The sequence below is a fragment of the Lathyrus oleraceus genome, chromosome 7, assembly GCF_024323335.1.
Source record: "Lathyrus oleraceus cultivar Zhongwan6 chromosome 7, CAAS_Psat_ZW6_1.0, whole genome shotgun sequence".
In the NCBI taxonomy this organism is placed as follows: Eukaryota; Viridiplantae; Streptophyta; class Magnoliopsida; order Fabales; family Fabaceae; genus Lathyrus; species Lathyrus oleraceus.
Window position 1 is genome coordinate 415526980 of NC_066585.1, and position 20452 is coordinate 415547431.

General features: G+C 38.6%; 1 non-coding gene across 1 annotated transcript; it reads right to left on the reverse strand.

The window, feature by feature from the left end:
• Positions 1-9345: 9345 nt before the first annotated feature.
• Positions 9346-9452, reverse strand: LOC127109781 (small nucleolar RNA R71). Its single transcript, XR_007797033.1, has one exon. It is a non-coding gene; the product is annotated as a small nucleolar RNA R71 (small nucleolar RNA).
• Positions 9453-20452: the final 11000 nt, after the last annotated feature.

Genomic DNA, 20452 nt, shown 5'->3' on the forward strand with positions numbered 1-20452 from the left:
AACGTTGGCTTCGATGATTGTAGTGAAGTATTGGAATGAGGTTCCCAATTTGACTGTGATGCGTCTTGATAGGCCAACTCATGTGTTTGCTATTGAAGAAATCAAAGATGAGAAGCCGTGGTATTTTGATACCAAATGTTTCCTCCAAAGTCAGATTTACCCGTCTAGGGCATCTTTGAAAGATAAGAAGACTTTGAGAAGATTAGCCGACAACATCTGCCTGAATGGTGATGTATTGTATAAGAGAAACTTACATATGGTTCTGCTCAGATGCGTGGATAGACACGAGGTTCTTCTCCATGTGGGGAGTTGACATGATTGGCATGATTGAGCCCAAAGCTTTGAACAGACATCGTTTCATTTTGGTGGATATTGACTACTTCACAAAATGGGTTAAAGCGGCATCGGATGCGAATGTAGCCAAGCAAGTTGTTGTAAGGTTTATCAAGAATCAGATCATATGTCGTTATGGTGTGCCAAGTAAGATCATTATTGATAATGGATCGAACTTGAATAATAATATGATGGAAGCCCTTTGCAAAGACTTCAAGATTGGGCACCATAATTCTTCTCCCTACAGACCTAAGATGAATGGGGATGTTGAAGTTACAAACAAGAACATCAAAAAGATCATTTAGAAGATGGTTGTAACATACAAGGATTGGCATGAGATGCTCCCATTTGCTTTGCACGGGTATCATACATCCATCTGCACTTCAACAGGGGAAACCCCTTTCTCTCTTGTATATGGCATGGAAGCTATGCTCCCGGTAGAGGTTGAGATCCCATCATTGCGTGTTTTGATGGAAGCCAAACTAACTGAATCTGAATGGTGTCAGACCAGATATGATCAGTTGAATTTAATTGAAGAGAAGAGGTTGAATGCCATGTGTCATGGTCAGTTATACCAGTAGAGAATGAAGAAAGCTTTTGATAAGAAGGTCAAAACTCGCGTGTTTAGAGAAGGTGACCTTGTGTTCAAGAAGATTCTATCTTTCAAACCAAATTCTAGTGGAAAATGGACTCTTAATTATGAAGGCCCATATGTTGTCAAGAGGGCCTTTTTAGGCGGTGCTTTGATTCTTACAACTATGGATGGTGAAGAGTTCACTCGTCTTGTGAATGCAGATGCAGTCAAGAAATACTTCGTCTAAAAAAAGAAAAGGACAACTTGCTAAGTTGAAACCCGAAAGGGCGGCTTAAGCAAAAATGAGCATCTCAGTGGATTGAAAACCCGAAAGGGTGATCCAGCCAAAAGTTAGAGACATAAAACAGAAAGAATCATCCCGATAAATTAAGTATACCACCTTGGGGAAATTTATGCAAAAATTAGGGATTATGGCAAGTATCTGCATCCTGCTGATCTTCAGTTCTGAAGACTTTCTTGAGCACATTGTCGGATTCGGATCCCTAGTAGCGGCCAAGAGAACAACGGATATCAGGAGTTAGTGGAAGGATTAGTGATCATTGTATTCAATGTAGCCCTTTTCCATGTAAATTACCATTTTTCAAACTTTTGTAAAGATCTATGAAGTCTTGTCATTTACAGACTACCATTCTATTAAATAAAGTTGAGCTTTTATCCAATTGTTTCTACTCTTATTTAATTCTGCCAATTAGATTTAAATTTTATTATGATCATTTTTGAAATTAAATTTTTAGTCAAAATCATATTTTCTTAAACATATAAAAGCATTAATTTTAAGCAATCGATTTTCAAAAAAGAAAAGAATATCAATAGTGGTTTAAAAGCGGTAAGCCCTAAATGCGGAGCATTATTGGTTCTCCCCAAGCAGTAGGCGTGATTCCTCTTTCATCCCCGACATCATGTTTAACACCCGGTGTTCGTTGATTTCCCCGATCGATTAGTTCGCCGTTATTCCCAACTGAGTTTGTGTTTGTTCCCTAGTTGTGTGTAGGCATTTCATGATAGCAATTTGCATGTTTTTGGCAGAACTTTGGTTCCCCACCAGTCGCCATCAGATTCATTTCCAGTCAGAGTTTCCTCCTGGTTTCTGAGTGTTATTTGTGTTTATTCCCCTACAGGTTTGTCTCCCATTTGATATGGTGTTGACCTAAAATTCTATGTAGAGTTGATAGCAGTTTCCTCAGCGGATCTCCTCAGCTAGGGTTGAGCCTTTGAGATGTTTGATCTTTTCTATAGTAGTTGTTTCCCTCTTTAGTGGATTGGCCGAGAATTGTATCGATGATTCAACCAGCGAAATTTTGTATCCTTTGTGATTGTTTTGTCAACATAATCATCATATATACATATACATATACACTCATATAACTTCATTATTGTATCATTATACCTGTTGATTCATTCTTGTGATTTTTATCCTCTGTCATGGTGGTACTTTATCCCCATACAGATTTGGTGTGTATGTCCTCTTTCAATTGTAGAGTGTCAGCCCATTTAAGCAGAAAGACTTTAACCTTTCTCCTTTCTCCACTGAGTTATTTCCTCGTGGATGATTATCATTTCAGCTTCCTCCCCAATTGATTATCTGGATGGAACCACTCCCCTTGAGTCATATCCTCATCGGGTTGAGTCTTGATTGACCGTTTCTTTCTAGATCTTACCTAGATAGATGCTTTTGGTCCCCTAAGAGTCTATTACCCAGTAACTGGTAATATTCTTCTTAGTTTGCAGTTTGTTACTTCTTGCCCAATACCCAGCAAAAGTAACCCCTTTTCTCCCCAGCAGATTTGTTTTCACATTTCCCAGGAAGTATATCCTTGATATGTTCATCCTAACTGATGACGGATATTTTCTTCCCCTGCTTTGAGTTTATCCTCGATAAGTTCATCTGTGGTATCCTACCCAGTAAAAAGGTAGTTATAATCCCTATTTGTTTCCTAGAGAGTTAATCCTTGATATGTTCATCCTAACCGATGACGGGTTTCCTTCTCTTTGCGGTTTTCTGCCCAATAACCGGTAGTTGTAAATCCTGCTTTTTCTCCCCTTTACAGAGTCTATCCTTGATATGTTCATCCTAACCGGTGACAAATATTCTCTTTGTGGTATTCTATCCAGCATTCGATAGATATAATTCCTACTTTTTTGTTCACGCGGTTTATCCTTGATATGTTCATCTTAATCGGTGACGGATATCCTCCTTAAAATCCCCAGGCGAGTTTATCCTTGATATGTTCATCTTAACCGATGACGAATTTTCTTTCCTTTGAGTCTATCCTTGATATGTTCACTTTAACCAGTGACGAATCTTCTCTCCTTTTGGTCTTCTGCCCAGTAATTGGTAGTTGTAAATCCTATTTTAGGCTTTTCCCCAGCAAGTCTAATATTACCCAGTAACCGGTAATGAATGCATCTCCTGTTGGTGTAAGCCCTAGAGGCCAATACTTTTGGTACTTGTATCGAATTATTTATTAATAATAAAAGGCTTTTTCTTTATTATGTTTATTTAATAAAGTCCCTAGAATAGCTAGTCCGTTTAATGTATCAAGTATGACTTAATCATGAGGTCACATTAAACCTAAGGACACTATTCTTAAAGTATACGTAGTCGAGCTTTATTGTGAAGTGGGATAACATTAAAGCATTAAGACTATTATGTACATAGACTGATGATCACATCTCATGGATCATATATAAGGAGTTATCAAGTCTTAAACATAGGTATGAATATTAAGAGTAAGATTTATACTGGATTGACCTGCTATGAGAATACTATATAGAATGTTATGCAAAGTGTCATAAGTTATTCTCATGGTGATAATGGTGTATACCACCCTTCGACCTGAAACCACTATGGACCCTAGATGTAGAGTCGAGTGTCTTATTGTTGATCAAACATTGTCCGTAACTGGATGACCATAAAGACAGTTGATGGGTACTCCACGAAGCATGCTGAGGGACATGAGTGACCTAGATGGAATTTGCCCATCCCGCATAACAGGATAAATGTCTATGGGCCCAATATTGAACTGGACAAGGATGACGCGGTCTATGCCTTGTGTTCAATATAGACATAGGGGCAAAAGAGTAATTGTACACATAAGTATTATCACAAAAGGATTTGTCAGATCACATGATATTTTCGTGTCTTGGGTAGCAGTGATGTGTTGCTAGATATCGCTCACTGTTTATTATGTTAAATATGTGATTTAATATAATTGCCAATGCTGCGAAAACCTACAGGGTCACACACAAAAGGACGGATTGATGAGAAATAGAGTAAATAAGGAACACCATAAGGTACGGTGCACTTAAGTGAATTGTAAAAAATCGTAAGGTACGATGTACTTAAGTAGAATACGAAATATGGTAAGGTACCACGCGCTTAAGTGATTTTGGCATATTATAAGATATGGGCCACATACACTTAAGTGGGCCTTTTAGCTTGCAGCCCACACAAGTGGTTCTATAAATAGAACCCTTGTGCATAAGCATTTATGCAGTTGCAATTTCGTTTCTCTCTCTCTCTCTCTCTCTCTCTCTCTCTCTCACACACACACACACACACTCAAAGCCTTCATTCGTAGCAACTAGCACTGAGATTGAAGGAATCCGTTCGTGTGGACTGAGTAGAGGCATTGTCACCGTTCAACGTTCGTGATCGCTCTGTAGATTTGCATCAAAGGTTTCAATCGCCATAAGAGGTAACGATTCTATCACTGATCATGCCCATTCGTAAGGATCACTAAAGGAGAATTTTTTTAAATTCCACTGCATTTTGGATCGCCCTTCTCCTTCAGTGGTATCAGAGCCACTTATGAAACCATGCATCTGATAGCTGTTTATTTTCTGTATTTTCTATATTAATACGATTAAAAGACAGAATGAATCAAAGAATAAATGAGTAATTAAATTTGGCATCATGTGTTTACGATTTGGATGATTGATGTTGACTATGCTTCGGAATCCGACATTAGTATGGTGAAGCAGCGTTACATTGATCGTCCATAGGTTACACAATTGAGATCGATCAAGTTATATATATGATATAAGTAATCCTGATGCAAAATACGGTATATATGATATACTGTTTTTGTTTCGTTCATTCAAACACTTAATGATTGTTTTCCTTTGAGCGATCAATGGTCATTTGCTTCTTGATCCGACATTAGTATGGTGAAGTAATGACATGTTGATCAATCATACTGAATAAACAATCGAGGTGTGTTTGACGGTATGAAATTGGTGCATTAGGGTTAATGACGGCACAAGGGTTGTGGTGTCAACGAGTTATACGATTAGGGTTGTGATTGCGCAAGAGTTGTGCTTTAAAGTATCAAGTGTTGATGCGAAAAACGACGTCAATTTCAAATGAATTGTTCATTAAAATTTTGAGTAGTGTGATCGGTCTCCGAAATTTAATTTGGTTTTAATTAATTAAAAAAATTTAAATTAATAATAATAATGTGTTTATTATTATTGTCTTGTGGTGATCGGATATGGCCTTAGTTTTCCTTTATTTTGTTTTGGGATTTTAAAATACGACCTGCGTGTCGTGCCTCTCTTTTAATCTCTTAATGTAACTTCTTTTCTTATCTCACTCCCTCGTATGTAAAACGAGTTTATTTTATATAATGTAATGTTATGAAGAAAGAGAAGAGTACAATATCAAAGGAGGACAACCTTAAAGATCTTGCTTGGAGAAGCTTAGATCGTTATTAGGTTAGCTTAGGCTCTCTCATTGGCTTGGGAGAACAATTGCGCTAGGGGCCATAACTGTTTCATTATGTATGTTGATGCATGTGAATGTATGTTGATGCATATGAGAGACGATTTATATGATAAATAAGCCGGTGAGATTAGAATAATTGTAAATTCCCTCAAATTAAATATTAAGTTTATGCTTTCCAAGTTTTAGCACTCATCAAGACCAGTATCGAATAATGTAGGTTTCGCCTACGCGAGGTGCATGTTCTATATTAGTAAGGTGCGAAGGGATAATTGTAATATCCAATTGCTAAAACAATGGGTCAAACTTAACTAAACAAATTATAATAAGATTATATATGTTTAGAAGCAAGAGTTAGAAATGATCCATGTGATGGATTGGAATAAGGAGTTATTCACCCAACTAAAATTTCCGAGAGTTGTATTAGATACAATTGGAAGGAGTTCCTACCTAAATAACCTAGTTTTGTGTAATCCTCCTAGGCGTACTTAAAACAAAGTGAAATATGGATCTCGATCCACTAGAAAATCTTCCAACTGGATTTTCCGAATCAAATGGTGAGGGTCATTTGTTTTGAGTAAAATAGTGGGAGCATATTTAATTAAAGGCCTAATTAAATATGTTATTGATACTTTTATTTTCATTATTTTCATGTGGATTACCATGACAACAAACACCTCTAACAACATTTTGCGATCAATCCTTGACAAGGAAAAATTGTCTGGGACAAATTTTCTGGATTGGCACCGAAATTTGAGGATTGTCCTCAAACATATAGAAAGCTGTATGTCTTGGAGAAACCTGTTCCTGAAGAGGAACCTCCTAGTTTTGCACCTAAGGCAGAAAGGGATGCTTATAAGAAGCATGTCGATGATGCCAATGAAACTGCTTGCCTCATGCTAGCTACCATGAACTCAGAGATGCAAAAGCAACATGAGAACATGGCCGCGTTCGATATGATCGAACACCTGAAGATGCTCTATCAAGAGCAAGCAAGGCATGAAAGGTTTGAAGTTTCAAAAACCCTTTTTCAAGGCAAGTTAGCTGAGGGAGCCCCTGTAGGTCCCCATGTGCTCAAGATGATTGGATATGTGGAGAACCTTGAGAGGTTGGGTTTTCCCCTCGGAAAGGAACTTGCGACTGATTTGATCTTACAATCGTTGCCAGATAGATTCAGTCAATTTGTCCTTAATTTCAATATGAATGATATAGACAAATCTCTTCCTGAACTGCTAGCCATGTTAAGAACAGTTGAGCAGAATCTGAAGTCAAAAGGGAAGTCAATTCTGATGATCGGAAATGGAAAGAGACAGAACAAAAGACCCACCAAGCAGGGTGATAAAGGGAAAGGCAAGGAAGGTGCCAAACCCAAACCCAATGTTGTTGCTTTGAAGCCTAGTAGAGGCATAGCAAAGGAAGGCACCTGCTTCCATTGCGGTAAGACCAGACACTGGAAGAGAAACTGCTCAAAGTACCTGGAAGATAAGAAGAATGGAGTAGAGACTTCAACTTTAAGTATTTTTGTTATTGAAATTAATTTATCTACTTCTGCATCATAGGTATTAGATACTGGATGCGGTTCTCACATTTGTACTGATAACACTGAATCACACCGCGTATTTGACTTGGATTGCACATAATTATTAGGTCTTTATTATCATTTGGATTGTGTTATGCTTTCTTTTGTGTTGTTTTTAGGTATTTAGCTCTTTTAGGACCTTTGTAGAAGAAACAAAGAAAAAAGACCAAAAAATTGGGGTTCTTGGCAAATATTGTACTCGTGGCGTTCTGCATAGCGGCCGCTATAGGAGAAGCCATGACACATCAGCCCTCAACCAGGAGGAAACTGCCACAATCCCATGAACTTCCCCATTTACTCACATGGCGGGCGCCATGGAGGGGTGGCGGGCGCCACCTTTGAATTCCATATTCCCACTAAAGAGCAGTTGAAGGGCATCCTAGTCTTTGCATGCTGTTGAGTTCCTCCATAAATAGGTCGTTCTAGTTCACTTCCAAATCATCCAACTTAGTTTATAACACTAAGACTATAATATCATCTGTAAAAGCGGTAATCCGTCACATCGAGGGGGTTATTTCACATTAGTGTAATTGAGTTGGAGCACTTTGATTTTGCTGTCATCTTTATTTTCAAAGTCAAAGGTTTATTTACTTCCTTGTACCAGATTTAAAGCCTCCGTTTGGAGCAGGTTCTAATTTAATCGCCTTTTTATTTTACTTGCCATTGTCTTTACTTTATTTAATTTCCCGCCATTGTCTTTACTTTATTTAATTTTCTCGCCATTATCTTTATTGCTCTTTTTAATTGTTTTACACGCTTTACTTGTTCTTCACGCCTTACATTCTAAACTTCTTTTCATCATTTTCAATATCGTTGTATTTGTTTGTATTACCATGTCTGGCTAAGTCTTTCAAAGGTTAGAATGCAAGGATCGCGGTTAAAGAGATGTTTCACATATTGCATCTGTAGAAATGCTTTAGGGGTTGTTTTGATTTTTAATTCGAGTTTTCTAAAACAAACTTGGTTAATTTTAACTACTCAAGGAGTGCGAAAGCACCTTGGCTTAGTTAACTAGGAATTTTTATCACTTTAAGGAAAAACGATTTTTGAAACTGTTTTCGGACGCGTTAATAGATTTAAAATCAGGAAACTCCTTGGATAAACTTTCCGAATCAAAGTCACTTTTCAACTAAGCTTATGAGTGTTATTTCTTAAAAATAGGTTTACTACTTTAGCGTTCTGCACACCTTTTATAAGTGACAATAAAAGATCTTAATTTAAGGGTAAACTCGGTTCTGAATACGCGAAAGCGACAGTTCCTGTTAAATGGATTCTTTTCAAGAGTAGAAAATATTACCCCATAAGTAGTTCTATTTAGACAATCGAAGCATCGTTTAACTGACGTGAAATACATTCAAGCCTATCTTTATCTGCACTGTATTTATCATATTCTTTATTTACTGTTATTTTGCGACATCAATATCTCATTTGTACCGCCTTAGATAAACATCATAACAATAGTAATCGATAGATTAATGATTTGGTCTCTATGGGATCGATAATCTTTTATATTACTCTGACGCGATTCGTGCACTTGCGAATATAGCGACCAAGTTTTTGGCGCCGTTGCCGGGGACCAACTTTGTCAAATTTCATACCCTGTTGTTACACCGTCTAGACTAAGGCATTATTAGCCGGTAAATGCGAAGAACCCGTAGTATCGAAAATTTAGTATATCCTTTAGCGGAATCCTAACGTTACACCCGTACATGCCTCTTACTCATCCGAATTAAGAAAGTTATGGCCGAGAATCGCGACTGGAGACCTCTTAAGGAATTTACCCAACCCTCTGACGAGGAACCTAGTTCTAGTATAGTAAACCCCCTCATTCCTGCCAACAATTTCGAACTAAAACCATCTTTACTGCAACAGAACCAATTCGCGGGTCTCGCTATTGAGAACCCAAATCAACATTTAAAATTCTTTATCCAACTGGCCGACACCTTTAAATCCAACGGTGCTTCACCTGATGCGATTCGTTTAAGGTTATTTCCTTTCTCCCTCAGAGGTAGAGCACGTTCGTGGTTAGATTCACTTCCAGCTAACTCAATCACTACCTGGGAAGACCTTAGGAGAGTATTCCTTGCTATATATTTTCCCCCTAGTAAGACTGCTGTTCTTCGAAACCAAATAACTAGATTTACTCAAAACCAAGGAGAATCACTTTTTGAAGCTTGGGAGAGATATAAGGAGTTGTTAAGAGTATGTCCACACCATGGCCTAGAACAATGGTTGATCGTTCATACCTTCTATAATGGACTCCATTATAACACAAAGATGAGCATCGACGCTTCCGCTAGTGGCGCGTTGATAAACAAAGCTTACCCTGAAGCTTATGACCTAATTGAGGATATGGCCCAAAACCATTACCAATGGGGAATTGAATGAGCATCAGTAGAGAAAAAGGAGACCCAAGGTGGAATACATGAGATAAGTTCTATGGACATGATGCAAGTGAAAATGGACGCTTTAGCCCTTAAGGTCGAATATATTTCTACAAACTCTAACACCGCATCGGTAGTCCACACAGAGTGTGAACTCTGTGGATCTAAAGGACACAAATCGACGGAATGTAACCTTTTTAACGACCTGAACACCGACCAAGTGAATTACGCCCAAGGTAACCCATTTTCAAACACTTATAACCCTGGATAGAAGAATCACCCGAATTTTTCCTATAAAAACCAAAACCCTATTCAAAATTTTGCACCTCAAAGACCACAAGGTTTTCAAGCCCAAAAACCAAATCAACCTATGCAAGTTGTGCCCCAGAAGCCTGACCTTGAGAAGATCATGGAGAACTTTATATCAGGCAAGACTCAGCAAAATAAAGAATTCCTAAACCAGAACATTCACGTAAACGAACTGATAATTCACTGGACAATTCACTGGACAACCTCAACTCAACCCTCGAGGGAAAGCTAACGCTATCACATTACGAAGTGGGACCGCTTACGAAGGGCCTTATAACCCAGCAATGAGCGAGTCCAAAGCTTCTAAAGAAAATATACCTACCAACCATGGAGGGGAACTAGTGGAACCCGAAAAACAAACCGACTAAGAAGGAGAAGCCAAGGAAAAAACTTACAAACCACCACCCCCGTACAAACCACCAATCCCATATCCACAAAGACTTAAACAAACCAAAATTGATAACCAATACCAAAAGTTTATAAAAATAATAGAGAAGCTTCATGTAGAGATTCCTTTCACCGAAGCTATCACCCAAATTCCATCTTACGCCAAATTTCTCAAAGACATCTTAACCAACAAGCGTAGGCTTGACGATCCCAAACCCTTGGAATGCAACTTTATTTCCGAGAATAAACTTGCTGAGAAGGAGAAAGACCCTGAGAGTTTTTCTATACCTTGCATTCTAGGGAGTCATGAGATCGACAAAGCTTTCCTAGACTTAGGCGCTAGTGTGAGTTTAATGCCCTTAGCTGTGTGTAAAAGGTTAAACTTAGGAGAATTATAACCAACTAAGATGTCCCTCCAATTAGCCGATAGATCTGTTAAGTACACTGTAGGCATATTAGAAGACATCCCCGTTAGGATCGGTCAACTTTATATCCCGACAAACTCTATGGTCATGGATATCAAGGAAGACGACGATATCCCTATCCTTTTAGGTAGACAATTTTTATCAATATCTGGAGCTATAATAGATGTTAAAAGAGTAAAATTAACTTTCGAAGTAGGAGATGAAAAGATAGAGTTTATTCTTTCAAAGTTCCTGATGGCACCAATCGTAGGAGACGTATGTTACGCGATTGATATCATAGATGAATGCATAAGGGAATTTGATCAAGAAAAACCTATGATTGAACCATTTTCAAACCCGAATGAAAAGGATGACGAGCTAAAGGAAACAAAACCTCACACTAACGAATGTTTGGCCCTTACTCCAGACCTTTCACCAAACTCTCAAAAACCAGCTCAAGAACTTAAGGAATTGCCCAAGAACCTAAGATACGAGTTTTTGGATAAAGAAATGAACCGCCCAATAATAGTTAGTGCCACCTTAAACCAAGACGAGACAAACCAACTCTTGAATATTTTACGAAGATACCCCTCTGCCTTAGGATACAACATCTCTGATTTAAAAGGTATAAGCTCATCCGTGTGTATGCACATGATCTCACTAGAGGAAGATTCAAAACCTTCCAGAGAACATCAGAGAAGAATCAACCCTGTGATGAGTGAGGTGGTAAAGAAGGAAGTCCTTAAACTGCTAGAAGCTGGTATAATCTATCAGATCTCCGATAGTAAATGGGTAAGTCCTGTACATGTGGTACCCAAAAAAGGAGGCATCACAGTCGCGTAGAACGAGAAGGGCGAGCATGTGGCTAAACGCATAGAAGGCGGATGACGTATGTGCATAGACTATAGGAAACTCAATAAGGAAACTAGGAAAAACCATTTCCCCCTTCCACTCATAGATCAAATGCTTGAGCGTCTTTCCAGACTCTTTTATTTTTGTTATCTGGAGGGATATTCTAGATTTTTCCAAATACCCATACACCCGAGGATCAAGAGAAAACAACCTTCACCTGTCCTTACGAAACATTTGCTTACAGACGAATGCCGTTTGGACTCTGCAATGCACCAACTCCTTTCCAACGTTGTATGATGTCAATCTTTGCAGATTATCTCGACGGAATTATGGAAGTGTTCATGGATGATTTCTCGGTATGTGGGTTTGACTTTGAGAATTGCCTCATTAACCTTGAGAAAATCCTAGAAAGATGCGTAGAAGTTAACCTTGTATTAAACTGAGAGAAGTGCCACTTTATGGTTAAAGAAGGCATAGTAATAGGACATATAATATCTGAAAGAAGCATTGAGGTCGACAAAGCAAAGATAGAAATGATAGAAAACCTTAACCCTCCTAAGACTGTTAGAGAAGTCCGAAGTTTTCTTGGACACGCCAGTTTTTACCGACACTTTATCAAACATTTCTCTAAAATAACAAAACCCCTGACCGGCGTTCTGATGAAAGAAGTTGAATTCATTTTCAATGAAAAATGTATCGAAGCCTTTAATCATTTAAAACAAGCGCTAATTTCAGCATCCATTTTACAAACTCCGGATTGGACTCAACCTTTTGAAATAATGTGTGATGCTAGCGATTTCGCTGTAGGATCTGTTTTAGGACAAAGAAAAAATAAGAAATTACATGTGATATATTACGCTAGTAGAACCCTAGATGCCGCTCAACTCAATTATACGACAACAGAGAAGGAACTCCTAGCTGTAGTTTTTGCAATTGATAAATTTAGGTCTTATCTTGTCGGATCTAAGATTATAGTCTATACAACCCATGCAACTATTCGTTACCTTCTAAGCAAAAAGGATACGAAACCTAGGTTACTCAGATGGATCCTTTTGCTACAAGAGTTCGACTTAGATATCCGAGAAAAAAAAGGAACAGAAAACGTAGTTGCTGACCATCATTCCAGACTAGAGCATTTAAAACCAGACCATTTACCTATAAATGATGATTTCACCTATGACAGATTGATAGCTAAGTTAGATACCGTTCCCCTTGAACCTGATAGTGATAACTTTGGAACAGTTTCAGAGATTAGCATAGTACCATGGTACGCTGATTTTGTGAATTATCTAGCCGCTGATATCATACCACCTGACCTCAATTATCAACAAAAGAAGAAGTTCTTTAAAGATGTAAGACATTTCTATTGGGAAGAACGACTCCTTTTCAAAAGAGGAACAAATAACATCTTTCGACATTGTGTCCCGGAAGAAGAAGTTAGAAATATCATAGAGCATTGTCACTCTTCACCCTATGGTGGGCATTTAAGCACATCCAAGACATACACTAAGATCCTTCAAGCTGGTCTTTATTGGCCAACACTATGGCGTGATGTCCATACTTATATTGTCCAATTTGACCGGTGCCAGCGCGCCGGAAACATCTCAAGACGCGACGAAATGCCTTTGAAGAACATCCAAGAAGTGGAATTATTTGATGTTTGGGGTATTGATTTCATGGGACCTTTTCCATCTTCGATGGGAAACAAGTAATTTTGGTAGTCGCCGACAATGTGTCCAAATGGATAGAAGCTATAGCCTCACCCACTAACGACACAAGAGTAGTCATCAAGTTGTTTAAAAACAATATTTTCCCCAGATTTGGAGTACCACGACTTGTCATAAGTGATGGTGGATCACATTTTATATCCAGGATATTCGATAAACTCTTAAGAAAGTATGGAGTAAAACACAGAGTAGCAACACCATATCATCCCTAGACTAATGGTCAAGTAGAAGTATCAAACAGAGAGATTAAGCAAATCTTGGAAAAAACTATTTCAATATCCAGAAAAGATTGGTCTGAAAAGCTAACAGAAGCATTGCAGGCTTACAGAACTGCTTACAGAACCCCTATTGGAACTACACCATACCAGTTAGTCTATGGAAATTCATGCCACTTACCTTTTGAATTTAAGCACAAAGCATATTGGGCCATCAAGAACCTGAATTTGGAATACCTAGCATCTGGTGAGAAGCGAACCCTCGATATCCACAAATTGGAGGAACTCTGCCAGAACGCTTACGAGAATGCCATTATATACAAAGAAAGAACCAAAGCATGGCATGACAAAAGGATTGTGAAAAAAGACTTTAATATAGGCGACTATGTTCTCCTTTTCAATTCTAGATTATGACTTTTTCCAGGTAAGATGCGTTCGAGATGGACATGCCCCTTTAAGGTTTCCAAAATACTCAAATCTGGAGCTGTTGAAATCCAGAACAATTCCTGTAATCTGTTTGTGGTAAATAGACAAAAACTGAAGCAATATCAAGGAGGTGACATCCCCACAGAATGCCCTGGCCATACTCTGATCGACCCTCTGGTTCCTACCTTTGATATATAAAGTTCAAATCGTCAGGCTAACAACGTTAAACAAGCGCTGCATGAGAGGCAACCCATGATTTCCTTTTCCTTTACTTCACTTTTTCGATTTATATTTTCATATGTTATATATATATATATATATATATATATATATATATATATATATATATATATATATATATATATATATATATATATATATATATATATATATATATATATATATATATATATATATATAATTATTTATTTATTTATGTTTAGACTAACAGTTGCAATATTTGCGATTTCAGGCGTCCTCTGTTTTTAACCTAACTTTTCAGGATAGAGAATTTCGACACTACGCCAGTGATCTTTCGTGACCCAGTACAGGAGCAACACTACACCATGCTTTCCCAGCGTCCAATGTTGCCTACTAGATATCCTATTTCAAGATGCATGTAAGCATTAGGCATTAAGCCTAGTCTCAAGCATTTGTGCAGTCAGTTGTAATGGGATGAGTATACTGAAGCGATGCATGTGACTTACAGGAACCTCACTTTGGAGTTCTTGAGCTCGTAGAACTACGATCCTTATGTTGGTCACGCTAGTGATGATGGCCACAATAATTTCAGGATGTTTGGGACAAAGTACACCTTCAACCACAAGCGCTTCAGTGACTTACTTGGATTTCAGACTACTTATGATGCCTCATCTGAGCTCCCCATGAGCTTTTTCCTGAGTAGAGACGTTGAAAAGTTCTGGAGTGACATTACATATGGAGGTAGCCCTGACCCTTCCACCCAAATCTCTAACAAGATCCATAATCCTGCTTTCAGATATTTTCAGATGATTATTGCCCACACCTTCATGGGGAAGAGTGACACTGATACACACGTAAGTGCTGAAGAGATTTTCTTCATGTACTGTACCACTCAGTCACGCCCAGTAGCTTGCAGGGATTTTTTGACCGAGGGTCTCTATCTTAATGCTCGCTCTGCTGTGAGTCCTATACATGTTGGAAGCACGGTAACCCATATAGCCTCCGCCCTAGGACTTGATAGAAGGCTATCTCACCTAACATCTTACTACAATTATACTTTGATGGATATTGACTTCTGTCTGGACCGTGGCCTCATGAGGATATATTCTTTCCACCCAGATCAATACAGGCTCTTGATCGAGGGTGAGACTATCCACTACTTTACTTTACCAGACCCTCAAGTAACTTATGTTTATAATCAGGCCAACTTGTCCTATGCCATAGAAGGCCAAGGCGAGACAGTAGATGAGCAGAGAATCCCACCTGAAGCAGAGCATCATCCAGCACCTACCAGAATCAAAATCCTCACCAATAATCCAAATCTTTAGAGTCCAAGCATGCATTCTGAGCTTGTTAAGCTTCGTATGGAGATAGCCCAGCTCCGCCAGGAGCTTGCTGACGTTGCTTTGCAGGTCAAAGTGTCAGATGCCACACATGCCACTGAAGCCGATATACTGAACAATGAGATCGCTGACCTTAGACACCAGATTGCAGAGCTCCTAGGATCCGAAGTTGAGGAGACTCCATTATTCCCTGGACATTGATGATATCACCGACAGAGAGATGCCGTTTGCTTTACTTATTTCCCATTATTAGACTTATTATTTATGCTTTTTTTTGTGTGCTTGTTTTTCCTTTCCTAGCATATCTCGACCCGTGACTTATTACTAACTATTCATATATATATATATATATATATATATAAATATATATATATATATATATATATATATATATATATATGTGTGTGTGTGTGTGTGTGTGTGTGTGTTACTATTATTATGTTTTTATTTCCTTTTTACTTTATTTTACTTTTTTATTTTTTCATTTATCAAGCTTAATCAAAATCAAAATGAACAAGCCCGTGACTTATTACTTTTTTATTTTTTCAGTTATGGAAGCCTATGTACACCCCTTTTGCAAAATGAGGAAAAAGTTGTAGCCCAAGAGCAAGGAACAAGCCCAGCCCGAGCAACAAGTCCGGATTCATGGCAGGCGCCATAGCCTCATGGCGGGCGCCATGGGGTCTGTACCATTTACGGGACAGAATCCCTAAATCCTCCATTTTTGCCTTCTTCAACCTCTCAAAACCCATTTTTTCCTCCTTCCACCTCCATTGAAGTCCATGAAAATTCCCAACTTCATCATTCTAACTCCCACCCATTATCATTCCCAAATTTCACTCATCAATTTCCTCCACCAAAAACCCACTACAATCCCATTTTCACTTCCTTACCATAAAAACCCATTTTCTCTTCACTCACCATCAATGGCTGGAATAGAATTCAACAATATCATCCTCCGTGGAGGGAAACCTGGAGAGCGTCAGAACAAAATTTTACAAAAGTTGCAAACACAGGAAATTCTCGCCACCAGGTATGTAGATGAGGACTGTTTGTATACTTTAGAGACGTATCATAGTGTTTTTCATATGCTAAATAATTTAGGACTGCATGAGATTTTTGCTAATAAGGAACCCACTTATGATAGGCTGACCAGGGAATTTCTGAGTTCCCTAATTTACACCGTTCATCCTGGCACTGCTAGCGCGGTTGGTACCGTATGTTTTAGAATGTTCAACATTGAATATGAGTACACTATCAACGCCTTAGCAGGTTTGTTAGGAATTCCTTACGGAGAGGGTGCCATTTGTGAGACACCCTTAGATACAGAATGGGCACTCGAAGCATTTAACTTTTGGAATAGATTATCGAATGTGGCTGCCACTTCTTTTGGAGGAATTTTAGCCTCCACTACTCATAACCCGGCCATCCGTATTTTTCGATATCTTTTGGCATGTACTATTTTTGTTCGGGAAAATTCTAATAAAGTATATGCTCGCGAGTTGCTATTTTTACAGGGTTGCCTTACTAATCGAAGGATCAATCCTGTTCCTTTTATGCTTGCACATATGTCCGCCATTTTGAAAAAAGGAGGAACCATTTCTTTTGGTGGATTAATTACTTCTATTGCTAGAGCACTAAATCTCAACGCTGAGTTAGCTACCTTAGAACCGCTCCCTCACCGCACCATTAACTTGAAAATTTTGAAGGATATGAAATTGTGCAAGGTATGGCGAGCAGACGGTTATAATCTCATGGTCCATGGTGTAGCTATATTGAGTGTTATTTTACCTTGCTCTCAGTGTATAGATGTGCGACATGCAAGGAACTAGACATATGATCTCGATGCTCCACCTTTTACCGGTCCTTTGCCACCTAATGTCCCTATGGACAATGGGCAAGGGACCGATGATGAGTATGACCAGCGCGACCAGTCCCCTGCTCATGATATTCCTACACACACTACATCACCTGCACACACTGCACCTTCTTCTTCTGACCAGTTTGCAGGTACCACTCCTGATTTTTACATCACTGAGGAGATGTGGCGCGAGCACTTGGCTCGGGAAGAAAGGCGTGACGACCTTCTAAATACCATAAACCAACAATTAACTGATAATATGAGTTTTATGGTAGCCTCCCAGTAGCGCACTAAATGCGCACATCGGACTATCACGGAGTCCTTGCTTGCGATCACTAATGAGCAGCATCGCCAGCAACAGGCTAATGAGCGGCACTTCGCACTTATCGAGGCCACCCAGGGGTCTCTCTTAGGTCTCTCTAGGCAGCTGCAGGAAAGTCTTAGTCGTCGTAGCAGGAGTCGTCGACCCAGGCATCCTGACCAGGGCGGTGAGGGTGTCGATGATCAGCCATAGTTCTCTCTCTTTCAGGTTACTTCTATCCTATCTCATATCGAAACATTGAGGACAATGTTCGGTTTAAGTGTGGGAGACTATTTTTATCGCTTTCCTTTATTTTCAGTATGTTTTGTGTGTTTTAGTTGTTTGCTTTTCTTTCAAATAACATGTGTTTGACGAGTCATCTGTGTGGTGTATCCGTACTTCTCCCATTCCTTTAGCCTTACCAAAAAATTTGTGAGCAAAGAAAACAGTGTATTTTGAATATTCAGACTATAAGACAGGTTTATGACAGGATGTAAAAGATTTGGGAATTTTTTTTCTAAAAATTGATATCTTCTTGACACCGTAGGCTTCATGATTATAAGAGTCGATTCCGATACCCCATATGTTGTGGCCCTAATATTTGTTCCAAATAAGTCCTTAAGTAGTTTATCCTTGCAGTCAACTCCGGCTTAAGCATGCTCTACGTAGGGGACCGATGAAAATAAGTGAATGATCATAAAAATTTCTGCTTTGTTCTCTAGTTATATGAAATTCTGGGCTAGGTGACTCTCACACGGTCATTTAACCCAGCAAAATAAAGAGGTTTGCAAAAGATGCAGAAAAATAAAAATATATATAATAATATGCCCATGGTTGGTTGGTTCAGAGGTATCTGGTGTTGAACTTGGTAGGATGGATTACGATCCAATCCCCCACAACTACAATTGGGTTAAATAAAGGAGCTACACCAACTTATGTACCAGAGCCCCATGCTTAAGATCATAATCACTAACCGGTCACCTTACTATGAGTATGTACGGATAACGGGCTTAATGTGATTACACCTGAATGAAAAAAGGTCTTGAAGAAGATGAAAAGAAGGCCTAGGTATGGTAGGGTGATATGGATTTATTTGTATAGGAATGAAGCCTATGACAACATTTGCAGGAAGTGTCACTACAATATCTTTAGTTCGATTCGTTAGTACCTATCGATACATTCCTTGAATGAACTTATAAGCCTTTTTAGCCTTGAATTAACTCTGGTTGATACTGTTTTTCTTGCATGAGCTATTAAGAGTTTTGGTTGAAAACAAGCAAAGGTTTAAGTGTGGGAGAATTTGATAACACTGAATCACACCGGGTATTTGACTGGGATTGCACATGTTTATTAGGTCTTTATTATCATTTTGCCTGTGTTATGCTTTCTTTTGTGTTGTTTTCAGGTATTTAGCTCTTTCAGGACCTTTATAGAAGAAACGAAGTAAAAAGACAAAAAAATTGGGGTTTTCGGCAAATATTGTACTCGTGGCGTTCTGCATAGCGGCCGCTATAGGAGAAGCCATGACACATCAGCCCTCGACAAGGAGGAAACTGCCACAATCCCATGAACTTCCCCATTTACTCACATGGCGGGCGCCATGGAGGGGTGGCGGGCGCCACCTTTGAATACCATATTCCCACTAAAGAGCAATTGAAGGGCATCCTAGTCTTTGCATGCTGTTGAGTTCCTCTATAAATAGGTCGTTATAGTTCACTTCCAAATCATCCAACTTAGTTTATAACACTAGGACTATAATATCATCTGTAAAAACGGTAATCCGTCACATCGAGGGGTTATTTCACATTAGTGTAATTGAGTTGGAGCACTTTGATTTTGCTGTCATCTTTATTTTCAAAGTCAAAGGTTTATTTACTTCCTTGTACCAGATTTAAAGCCTCCGTTTGGAGAAGGTTCTAATTTAATCGCCTTTTTATTTTACTTGCCACTGTCTTTACTGTATTTAATTTCCCGCCATTGTCTTTACTTTATTTAATTTTCTCGCCATTATCTTTATTGCTCTTTTTAATTGTTTTACACGCTTTACTTGTTCTTCACGCCTTACATTCTAAACTTCTTTTCATCATGTTCAATATCGTTGTATTTGTTTGTATTACCATGTCTGGCTAAGTCTTTCAAAGGTTAGAATGCAAGGATCACGGTTAAAGAGATGTTTCACATATTGCATCTGTAGAAATGCTTTAGGGGCTGTTTTGATTTTTAATTCGAGTTTTTTGAAACAAACTTGGTTAATTTTAACTACTCAAGGAGTGCGAAAGCACCATGGCTTAGTTAACTAGGAATTTGTATCACTTTAAGGAAAAATGATTTTTGAAACTGTTTTCGGACGTGTTGATAGATTTAAAATCAGGAAACTCCTTGGGTAAACTTTCTGAATCAAAATCACTTTTCAACTAAGCTTACAAGTCTTATTTCTTAAAAATAGGTTTACTACTTTAGCGTTCTGCGTACCTTTTATAAGTGACAATAAAAGGCCTTAATTTAAGGGTGTCATACGGTGAACTGACTTTGTGTGTTTTTGCTTTGGAAAGCAAATGTCGCGGATAGCAAGAGTCGCCACCGACTTTTCTTTTATCCAATAAGGAAAGGCGGAAAAAAACAGGAAAGACCTTGATTAGATTTTGGGTTCGGGAGGTACATTATACAAAGGGAAGGTGTTAGCACCCTTTGTATCCATGGTTATCCATGGGCTGCTCTTAATTGCTTGATCACTTATGTTTTTCATTGTCTGAAAAAGTGTGTGAGAGCTGTTTAGAAAATGTTTTGAAAAGAGAGTTTAACTTTGTAATGA